Here is a 7,010-nt window from a genome sequence, read left to right as displayed (position 1 = left end):
GGAATTGTTGCCCAAAACCCCCAACACCGATGCATGGTCAAGACAGGAATTGTTGCCCAAAACCCCCAACACCGATGCATGGTCAAGACAGGAATTGTTGCCCAAAACCCCCAACACCGATGCATGGTCAAGACAGGAATTGTTGCCCAAAACCCCCAACACCGATGCATGGTCAAGACAGGAATTGTTGCCCAAAACCCCCAACACCGATGCATGGTCAAGACAGGAATTGTTGCCCAAAACCCCCAACACCGATGCATGGTCAAGACAGGAATTGTTGCCCAAAACCCCCAACACCGATGCATGGTCAAGACAGGAATTGTTGCCCAAAACCCCCAACACCGATGCATGGTCAAGACAGGAATTGTTGCCCAAAACCCCCAACACCGATGCATGGTCAAGACAGGAATTGTTGCCCAAAACCCCCAACACCGATGCATGGTCAAGACAGGAATTGTTGCCCAAAACCCCCAACACCGATGCATGGTCAAGACAGGAATTGTTGCCCAAAACCCCCAACACCGATGCATGGTCAAGACAGGAATTGTTGCCCAAAGCCCCCAACACCGATGCATGGTCAAGACAGGAATTGTTGCCCAAAGCCCCCAACACCGATGCATGGTCAAGACAGGAATTGTTGCCCAAAGCCCCCAACACCGATGCATGGTCAAGACAGGAATTGTTGCCCAAAGCCCCCAACACCGATGCATGGTCAAGACAGGAATTGTTGCCCAAAGCCCCCAACACCGATGCATGGTCAAGACAGGAATTGTTGCCCAAAACCCCCAACACCGATGCATGGTCAAGACAGGAATTGTTGCCCAAAACCCCCAACACCGATGCATGGTCAAGACAGGAATTGTTGCCCAAAACCCCCAACACCGATGCATGGTCAAGACAGGAATACACACTCCGCATTAGGCGGATGTCTCCACCACTTGGGGACTGCTGTTTTATCTCTGCCCACACCCAGGAGAACTTCTCCTGAATGACAAATGATTCTCTATCACAGGATGTTAAAATAAAATTCTCATGTGGTGTTCTGAGACAGATACCAGAAATTAAAGTATCAAATAGTTTGAGGGGAAGCAGCAGTTCCACAAAGCTCGTTGTTCTTTTGCTCCTGTTTTAGCAGCGCTTTGAGTCTAGATGTTTCATGATAAGCTACTGAATACTGTCCAGATCCCCAAGTCCTTACACGAACATTGGTGTCTCTCAGGAGGGCCTGTCTGTGCTCTGGGAACTCCCCGGGAAGGGACTGAATACACACAGCATGTTCCTAGTTCTGTCAAGACCTCAGTGTTAAACAAATGTGGTCCTGATGTCCTTATCTGTCAGACCGCAGATGTTGGAAGAGGCAGAGGAGAGGGTGGTCAGGAGATAGAAACATTCTCCCCCAGGTGTGTGAAGTGCTCCAAAGTCCCTCATAAATTCTGCTGATACCTGACAGTATCACTAGGGTCTAGCAAACACCCACATCTTAGGCTCAACAATTCTTCACCCAGGATCCTAGACTTACATAAGCATACAAGTGTGGACAATGTTCTTCAAGTATTAAGACAGAAAAAGATGGAGACAACCTAAACATCAGTTGTCATGGAAATGGCTAAATAAATGATGGTGTGCCCACATTAGGCCATCTCACGCAGCCATGAGTATCTACAATATTGAGATTTTATTTTAATCATGTTGAATATCTTGTGGGAGAAAAATTCTGGTGTAGGTATATGTGTCTGGAGAGACACAGAGGAGTTCACTGTGACTTCCTGCAGGGAGTGAAAGGCTGGAAATGAAATTAAAATAGAAAACTTTTATCCCTTACTTTAATTACACTATATCGTCTGAGTTTTTTACATAGGCATGTATCATTTATCATTAAATTAAAATAAAAATGTAAAACTATGTAGGTGGTAGAGGTTAAAAATCCGTAAGTGTAGATAGATGATAGATAGATAGATAATAGATGATTGATAGATAGATAGATAGATATAGATAGATAGATTACTTTATATTCATTCCTAAGACAAACCTACTGAAAGTTGGCAGTTCAGGATTTGACTGTCATGACAAGGACACAAAGAAAATTGTTCTCTTAAGATTAAAAGGAAAAAGCTACTGGTTCCAACTCATCTGGGGTAAAATGACTTCATATACCCTGGTGGAATCCTTCTCCAATGTCAAATTCACCCACAGTTTCTCTCGCCTCTCTTCTGTGCTCATTGGTTAACAACGTACAAGCCATATGATGCCTTCTATCAGCAGAAAAATTGCCAACCCTGGATGTCAAGAACTGCCTCAAACAAAGTTTCAGCCTCAACTCATTTCGCCCTGCCCTCAAAGCCTGAGGCTGGGAGCTCCGAGGTTTCCAGACATACTGACGAATACTAAAGGGGATAAATAGTCTCTAGTCACAAAATTCTGCCCTTTGTTCAAAACTGAGTGTGAACTGGGAAACTTAAGGTTGGAACCTCGGGCTAAACCTTTCATCACAACAGCAGAACTTTGTTCTCACCTTGTCTGGTCTCCCCCTCAGAGATTCAATTCCCACCCGCTCTCCACAGACCAGGAAGACAGCTCCTGGTCTCACCTGGACTCTTCTCTTTTTAGAAATGAAAGCAGGACAGAATCTTGACAAAGCTATAGATAATACATAAAGATACATAAAGATATAAAGTGAAAAGCACCTGCAAAATTCCCCACACGTACAAATAAGCACTGTTATCTTTTGATGTATTGATATATCCTGTTGCATATTTCCTATGTGTGTGTATACACATATGGGTATGTAAATATAATATACATAAATAAAAGACTTTTTAAAATTATTGTGCTATTTGCTAGCCTGTCTTCTTTTAAATAAAGCTGTATCCCAGACATCTTTCATCTTTATTGGTCCGTAAATATAAATTTACACCATCACTTTTAACAGTCACATAGCATTTCCTTGTATAGATCAATTATTATTTATTTAACCAATCCTCTATTGATTTACATTTAGGATGTTTCCTATTTGTCTCTGTGATCTGTTGATTCTAAAATCTGATCAAACACTGTCACCATCTGTGTAGTCTCAGATTAGAATAAAGGGCATCACCTCACCATCACCTCCTCTGTGCCCTTTGGACCATGGTGGGTTTGCTGGAGAGAGAATTAGAAAGTGACCAAGTTGATGAGACTTTAGAAATTCCAACTTATTACAAGAAGACTTGAATGAGGAAATGCAGGACTTAGCAAAATAGAGCACAAGTTTAAACGCAGTAGGGTTTGCAAATTTATCGTTATAACACCATTATATTCTAAAGTACAATTTATAAAAAGGACTAAACTTGGCTATCACTTCAAATACTGGGATGCATCCATCTATGTCATTTTCCTTCTTTCCCTCTCAAAAACACTGTTTCGGGTCTTCACTTACCTGAAAGCGTTGCTGTTTCTTGAAGGGTCACTGACGTCACCTCATCACTCCTTGTCGTTCTCAAGTAAAAATATTTCAGGTGGATCCACAAGAGTTATCAGTCTTCACATGTGTTCCACAGCATTGGTGAGCAGCATACACGCTACTGAAATGTCACCCGCTACCTGTTCAGTTAAAACCGTAAGCACCTTAGCAGAATTATCTTAGTATTCCTTTCGGAGGTTGGAAGTCGTATTGGCGTCTCGGGGCTGCCGGAACTAAGTACCTCAGGCTGGGTGGTTGAAACAGCAGGTGTTTATCTTCTCACACGTCTGAAGGCTAGAAGCCAGAGGTGAAGAGCGGGCAGGCTTGGCTTCTTCCGAGGCCTCTCCCTTGGGCTTGAACACAGCCATCTTCTCCCTGGGTGCCCACGTGGTCTTCCCTCTGTGTGTATCTCTGTGTCCTAGTTCCTCCCCTTATAAGGACACCAGTCCCAATGGACTAGGGTCCACCCTCATGACCTCATTTTAACTTAACTACCTCTTTAAGGATCCTATCTTCAAATACAGCCACATTCTGAGGTACTGGGGATTAGAGATTCAACATGGATTTGGGGGATGGGGGGGCACAATTCAGCCATCATAACAGATGAGATATAGTTCATGAGCAATGGGGTTAAAACTCAAAAGTTGAGGGTCTGGTCCCAGCTCAGACACGTACTATGATGTCACCCTGGACGAGTCCCTTAGCCTCCCCGGGTTTTGGCTTCCTTGGGGGGGGGGGGTGGCAAAGCCCCTCACCAGTGGAGGGAGCCGGGCTGTCCTGAGGCCCCCATTACCTGCCCCAGAGGAGCAACTAGGGCACAGACCCCTTCACAAGACACGTTCTAGGGCTTGCCCACCTGGTCACCTTGAGAATCTGGCTGGGCAGCCCTCTCGGGAGCAGACCCTGTTGGCTGGGCTCAGAGAGCCTGGTGTATAGAAACCAGGAGAGGTCCTGGGACACGTAGAGGTCTGTCCCTGCTGGGCACACTCGCCTTGCGAGTCAAAGTGGCCACGAGAAGGACCTGTAGGGTGTTAAAAGTCAGAACAGAGGACCACTCCAGGAGCCTGCTGGAATGGTCCTCAGCTCTGACTGCTGCACCCGTGCTCATTATATGGCCATGCTAAGGGCATAGAGACTAAGTCCTCTCGTTAGAAAATCGCCAATGAGCAGCACACGGTGAGCAAATTCTGTATCTGCCCACCTTTCCTATCACAGGAAATTTAAGTCAATTGAAATAAAATAAAATTTAAAAGTCAGTTCCTCAGTCACAACTCACCCCATTTCAAGTGCTCAGTGACAACACGTGGCCACTGGCTACCATACCGGACAGTGTACATGTGGAACATTTCCATCAGTGCAGAAAATTCTACTGGGCAGAACTGCTATAGCCTATACAAAAAGTTCAACTGTTAGTTTCTAATTTTTCTATTCCATGACTCTGAACATGAGCACTGAATACATATTTCCTCAAGAAACATCTCTGGCATTCATGTTTTAAGTTACTGCACATGTAATATTAACATTAACAATACTAATAGTCTGTACTATATTACTTAGATGTACTTCACATATGTAATTCATTTAATTATTACAAGGACTCTATAATGTTAGTACTATTACTGTCCCAATTTTACAGATAAGTGAACTGATGCACAGAGAGGTTAATCTCTCCACCAAAGGTCACACAGCTATTAAGAGACAGAGTTGGTTTGAAACCCAGGATGTTTCTGAGGCTCTTACTGTGCAAGATGACATAAGTTGACCAACAGCTGGTCAACCTCGCCATGCCTGTTTGTTTAGTTAACTGTCACCTTCAGAGTCCTTCACTACCTCCTAAAAATATATATTAACTGAAGCTGGAAATGCCTCAGAACTTGGTTAGACTCTGAATCATAGTCGAGGGCTTATACGAGGAGCCACACGGCTCTAATTAGATTGTGACTGCGTTGGACTACATAGCTTCACGAAATTTACCACCTACACTTCGAGTCATCATAAACAGTTACAAGACATGGTAGACCCTCAAGACTCAGGGATTCCGGTTGTGCAAATTCACCTTCTTGCTAACATTTATTTGTGTCTCCAACATCAGTGCTCCCAGCGCCTTCACGGTGGTTGGCAGACCCACCCAGAGAGGTGAAGAATGTGTCACCGCCAGTACAGGTACCCAGCTGAGGATGACCGAGGTGACACTGCCTTCCTAGTTCAGCTCTCACACTGTGAGAAGTTTCCTTTCCACACTCTGTCTGGTACCATATTTTCAAAGTTTTGTGTTTCTTGTTGGTGATTTCACTGTTTCAAATGGTCCCCCAAGTGTCCTGCTAAAGTGCTATCTCGTGTTACTAAGTGCAGGACAGCTGTGACGGCTTTAACAATATATAACGAGGTATCTTTAAACTGTTGCCTACTGAGTATGAAACATCCAGGTGGCCTTGCTGGCCTCTGTCCAGAAGTGACTTCTTTCTCTCAGTAACATTTTATACACATACCCTTCTGGTAGTTACCAAAAACTTTCATATATACTTAATGTATATGTGTGATCTCCTTACTGGTAGATTGCAAACTTGATGACAGGAGGTACGGTGTGTAATTTATTTTTATAAGCTCTTATAGCGCCCATCTAGCACAAAGCCTTGTGTGTAGTTGGTGCTTAATTCATGTAATGCGTTAAAGAATGGATGGATGGATGGATGGATGGACGAACAGACGGCTTCCAGCAGTCTCAGAGATGTGAGGTAAAAGACAGAAACATGAAAAATGGATCCCAAGTAATAGAATTCTGATCTGAAATTTGCTACCGGGAAACATGAGTCCTGCTTTGTTTTATGTTCGCTTAAATGTATAAGCTGACGGTCTTTCAGAGAATTTATCAAACATGCAAAGAAGAAAAAGAGTCAAATTATGAAGCAACATGGATTAATGTAGCTGCTCGGAAACATTTCTACTTATGAAACACATTAGAGGTGATGTGACATAATTAGCAGTGTTAATCGTACTAAAGGTGATTTCTATGGTAACTCAGCACATCAATTCTGTGTACATTATTAATTCAGGAGATAATTTTTCAGGCTACAAACTCATAGCTTGTAAAAATTAAAATATCCATTAAGTAACTCCATTACCTCTGCTATGTAATCACTGGGTCTCCTGAAGGATTGATGTTCACTCTTATTAGTGATTCTCGCTTGTCTTCACCCTCCTAGCAGGACAAGCCCCTCTCCAGTAGGACTATACACTTAATAGTAATTATCATTGCAGATATCATGGTTGATCTGACTGGTCTGTAGGAAATGAGCTGCTCATCTTTGGGGATCAATTGTCATTTAATACATCAGAAAAGCAATTAGCTAAGTAGTAACCTAATATTCTGTGACTACCCATCTACCTCTAAAAGGTAGCTAGTTTATTCCCAGTTGACTCATGAAACAAGCCCTAAGGTTATTGCTAAGTATTATTTACAGGGAGAAATCCTTACCTTTCCCAGCGATTAAATACCTTGCCATTCTTTAGTGTCAAAGATAATATTTCAAATTAATGTAGTCCCCCCAAATTCCCTTATCTCCTTCCCCAC

The sequence above is a fragment of the Delphinapterus leucas genome, chromosome 17 (genome assembly GCF_059928025.1).
Source record: "Delphinapterus leucas isolate spDelLeu-1000000601 "Yukka" chromosome 17, BTC_Dleu_Yukka2, whole genome shotgun sequence".
NCBI lineage: Eukaryota > Metazoa > Chordata > Mammalia > Artiodactyla > Monodontidae > Delphinapterus > Delphinapterus leucas.
This window is presented reverse-complemented; position numbering follows the sequence as displayed.